Genomic DNA, 5461 nt, shown 5'->3' on the forward strand with positions numbered 1-5461 from the left:
ATACATGCACACAATAGATAATAAAAACATTTGAACCTAACTCTCTCTCTCTCTCTCTCTCTCTCTCTCTCTCTCTCTCTCTCTATATATATATATATATATATATATATATATATATATATATATATATATATATATACCCAAACTGGTTTCGTCGAGTACCCGGCGGATAGCGGTTCCGAAAAAATAAAAACCGGAACTAAAACCACTTAAGGCGGTTCCACAATTTTAGGAACCGGAACTGGAACCGTCTTAGGCGGTTTCGGTTCCAAAAACGGATACCATGTTTCGATGCTCATCCTTACCTATTAATATCATATGTTAATTAACAATATCATTTTAATGTGATTTTTGAGTATACTGGATCTTTCATTAATGACAATAAATTGTATACTATTTGATAATAGTAAAACATGTTTTTGAGTATTTTGTTAGAGATTTGGCTAAAGAAAAAAAATCCCAATATAAAGAAAGACAGAGTAATCTAAAAGTCAATAAAAAAAGCTCAAGTATCAAAGTGTCTCATGCATGTTTGAGATTTAATTATGTTATTTTCTTATATTATTTATTGTGAAAAAATGCTAGTCAAAATATTGGAAAGTATGGGAATAGTATGGTGTTGGTAATAGAGATTATTGATTTTGATTGTAATAAATTATTATATCACTCTTTTTCTTATATGTTTGAGGTTTTCTTTCAGTTTTGTAGTTTTCCACTGTATAGTCTTGTCTTTAGAGTTTTATATATTTATTTTCATCGGAGGGATGGTGGGATCTTGAAGATCATTTTTGCAACATATTTGAATCCGTGTATGTTAATAATAAGATATAGTCTAGACGTAATTACTGATAAGTAATTACATATACCAATCAAGCACAAAATTTATCGAATGAAAATCAACTAGAATTTTTTTTTTCTTGTATCTTTAACACGAGACAACAATCATAGTAGTTTAAGTTCAAGCCATATATCGTGACAATTGCAATGGCCTTAATGTTCTAAAACCATTTATAGACTTATCAATAACAGAAAATTCATAACAAAGAAGGATCCACACTAAAATATCAACATGCAAATTCAAAATATTAAAGTTTTAAACTCATAATAAGCAAACAAACCGAAACCGATAAAAAGTTGCATACTGATACATACTCATAGACTCACTAACAACATAATTAAGTAATATGTTTGAAACCGAAAGTATTTATATTTATAAGAAAGTGACCATTACTTCCATTTTTACTTAGATATCGATATCTGAAGGTTGTAAAGCTCGAATCTTCATCACCACCTTCTTGTAAGATGGGTCGGATCCAACCCGTGAATCAAAAACGCATTGAGCATTTCCATCTCTATACCCAAATCCGATATGAACACCACACTGGCGACACATAAGCTTGGTTTTTGTATCATTACGACCCAAATAAAATGGAAAGCAAGACACCTCATCAACCTGAGTGAAGCGACTCAGATCAATGGATTGAAAGGAGATCACACCTTTCTTCATGGATTCACGGTATTTGGAGGTTGTTCCAATTATCCGATTCGCAGATGATAAGTTCAATTGGTATCCACACGAACAACTGTTAGAAAGAAGGAAACAAATAATAATTTACTTACATCCATACAACACTTCATACTTTGATGAAAAAAGAACCAAGAACTAAGCTAGACGAATATTATTGCAACCGAACATTAATAGAAACAAAATCTATCCCAAATACCAAGCATCATTCATCTTTACTCGAATAATGGTCTTTGAATTTACCTTATCCGTACAAGATTGTGTCTTTTAAATAGCAAATTAAGCAATTTACCTTCACCATCGACTTATATAGCTAAGAAATCCTTTAGTGTTTCCTTGTGTTACACTCATGGATCTACATACCTTTAATATATCATATGCTTGTAAATTATATTTTTATTCAAGACAAATCGACTTTGAACAAAATTTGCAACAAAAAAGCATCCTGAACAATTTTGTCAAAATTCAAGCAAGAAATGGTTATATACGTATATAAACAACTTGATCTAGTTTGCAAGCCATGGAGATAATCAGATGACTGTAATTTTATGGACAACCACCAAAATCATTAAATCACAGTAAATTTAAAGAGGAAGCAAGAACCCCATCCAGATTTACACGATCTAAACCTAAAAGAGACTTGTTGAACCATTATAGTATCAAACAATCAAATCGATTCGAAATCAACACAGACAGACGCAGCGATTTTCACGTATTTTCTTTCCAAAACGAAGATCGGCAACATAACCACAACAATCAAAAGAAAGAATGTATGACTGATTAAAACACGAACCAATTCACGAGATTTGAAATCGATTTGAATACCTGTATGATACATCAGCTTGAGACATCCTTGGATGGTTGAATCAACAATGCTGCTCCTCTCTCTCTTCATGTGATCGATGGGGGTTTCTTATATTGGGAGTAGGGTTTGTAATGTTCTTGCCAAGTGGAAAGAATCGGAGAGTGAAAGAGATAGGGATCAGCGCCAGCTGACGACTGCTCTTTACTTGTTCCAGATGATCTCTTGGATGGATTTCGCGAAAAAAGGCTTTGCTTTCATACATACGTAATGTAATGGTGTTGTGTGTGTATGAAAGGATTTCTTCACCTCTTCAACAGATAAGCAAATTGGCAAAGATGACCCATCAGGTTTTCAATTGTGACATAATAACATGTTAACTAGTTAAAATGAGTAACTAGGGGTTCACAATGCAATGGTATAAGAAAATTTTAAATATGGTTCGTGCAAATCTTATGTTTGATTCTTATTAAATGAATATTTAACTAATAATCAACCACTTTTGTTGAACTCTATCAAGTCTAATGTTAAATTTAATTGTGAACAAATGGAAAATTTTGTGTGTAAATGTGAGAGCAATGATGGTAACAATTGGTACCATTTTTGTAGCGTTTGGTTGTTTCATGTGCCATAACTATTGTTATTAAATTGGCGACGACGAACGTTTTTTGGCGTTTTTTTTAGATTTGACTAGAGATATATATAATGGCCAGAGAAAAAAACCGATTTTAGTGTTTTGTTTGGAAAAATTATGATTATTACCAAACTGATAGTTTCATTTTTATTTTGATCGGATTTTGTTGCCACAAGATTAAACAACAATTCGTCTTACAATGCTTCAATGTTGAAACATGTTTAAACTTTTACGACCGTAAACCCTAAAAAAAGCATGCATCCAAGAAAGAAACCCTACTCAACAAGAATAAAAAATGCAATATAGGTTTATTGATTTTGTTAAGTGTTGTTGATATTATATATGAGTAACAAGTGCACTCATGTAAATTGGATCATAAATTGGATCGAAGAATAATCTAGAATGGTAAAATAAATAATGTAACATCGATCGGCGTTGATCGTTTGTCATAACTAACCTGACACGTTATACTCCAGACTGTCATAAAACAAAAATAAACCCACTTATTGTTTTTAAATGGAAATGATTCTCCAATAGGTAAGCAAAGCATAAATTGTTGTAACGATGCTCATCTTTTAAGTATGCATGCAATTTGGACTATCAATTGTGCGATATAGCGGTTCGCAGAGGTTGAGAATCTACATTTTCAAAATAGCATTTTGTAATTGCGGTGTTGCTCTTATTGGCACTATTGACTGCTATTTATCGTGAATCCATCAAGGTTATATCACCGTTATACACGATTTTTCAATTTCATCCATAATGGGTTACTTCTATATTAAATATGTTATTATATGAAAACCAGGAACACGTGAGTTGCGATCAATGCGATGTTCATCCCTCATTGTCGATCTTTCTGAATCACCCGAGGTTTGCGAATGGGGAGTAAGTAACGAACAGTAAATTGACGACATGCACCTGTTACAACTTGAATTCGGACCTCACTCCTTCAAGTGACCTCCACAACATCGACGTCTCTCCCTCAATCGACTTCAATACAATCAACTACTAGGTACATTATGTTTCCTTTAATCGTTTGATTCCTTTCAATATTTTTTATTCAGAATAACCCTTCTATATGTTAGTCACTCAATTGTAAGTTATTGCGAATTTTGTGTTAACTAAAACCGTGTTCTTCAATTAAGTTTGGTTTATAAATTTATATGTTTACACTAGAATTTAAGATGTCATATTTAATAAACTTTTATCAAAAGTAGTCCACATACAACCGAGTTTGACTTGTACATTGTGATTGTGTGATGAGATATGACTCACTGTGAAATTGTGAATTTGTGAACTTATGAGTTATGATCTTGATTAGTTAATATGTTAGGAACATAAAGCTGTTAATTTGTGAATTTATGAAGTTGTGATCTTAATTTGTGTCTATTTAAGTTTGTGTATTGTAATATGATGTAATGTGAAACATGGTTAACCAATTGTGAATTGGCAAACATGGAAGAGATTTCTTCACACGCTTCTATGAATCCAGCCAACACCACTCCTAATAATACGATATCAGATGTTGGTACAACTAGCACTAACGTAAAATAGATATTTGGTGCACCTTGTGTATGGGGAGTTCAAAAAGATCCAGTAAAAAAAGCAAGTATTTGGTGCACCTTGTGTGACAAGAGAATATGTGGAAGGATCACAAGGTTGAAAGAACACCTCACTCATACAGGAGGAAATGTAGTTGCTTACACTAAGGTGATTACGAAGATCACCAATAAAGTGCTTGAATCAATTAAAGAAAAGTAGAAAAAAAGAAAGAAAAAGAACAACGTAAATACTTAGATCAACAAGCTGTATAGACCTTTCTGGGAATGAGGATGAGGAAGAAGATACCACACGACTTAAAGAAAGTTTGTAAGTGATAGTAATGTACGAGGTCCTCTTGGTACTTTTTATAACCGGACCATGGAAACAAAAAGCAAACCTTTAGATAAAAGTAATTAGATTAAAGAAAAGTTGAGGAAGCTGGCTTGGAAAAAGTTTGTAATTTAGGCTTATGCGGTAGGATTACCTTTCAATGTCATACATAATGAGGGTTTTCAAGATACAATTGATTCCATTGGAGACTATGGGAGGGGTAATCAACTTATTACCTTTTAGATTTGATTAGTGTTAAGTTCTTAACACATTTCTATTTAGTATTTACTAATTTTGTTAATTATACAAATGTTAGTTACCTATGCTTAAAGTTATCATAATATTTGGGGAGACATCGTTGAAGGACGTGTTAGAAGATACCAACAAGTTTGTGGATTCATTTCGACCACAATGGAAGAAATTTGGATGTAGCATTATGTTCGATTTTTGGACAAATGAGAAAGGAAGGTTTTTATAAAACAAAACTTTGGATCCTATTTTGTTAAGCGATGTTGAGGAGAATGATGACTAGAAAATACCAGTGGAGGTTGAGCTTCAAGACTTTATGGATGGTGGTGATGGCCTTCTTTTGTAAGATGTGCAAGAAGCAACGAGAGGGAATGTAGAC

At 32.7% G+C, this 5461-nt stretch overlaps 1 pseudogene; it reads right to left on the reverse strand.

Annotated features, from left to right (window-relative positions):
- Nucleotides 1-1243: 1243 nt before the first annotated feature.
- Nucleotides 1244-1738, reverse strand: LOC145051064 (uncharacterized protein At4g08330, chloroplastic pseudogene; annotated as a pseudogene).
- Nucleotides 1739-5461: the final 3723 nt, after the last annotated feature.

This window comes from Lactuca serriola, chromosome 5 (assembly GCF_051521515.1).
Source record: "Lactuca serriola cultivar US96UC23 chromosome 5, Lser_US96UC23_V15, whole genome shotgun sequence".
In the NCBI taxonomy this organism is placed as follows: domain Eukaryota; kingdom Viridiplantae; phylum Streptophyta; class Magnoliopsida; order Asterales; family Asteraceae; genus Lactuca; species Lactuca serriola.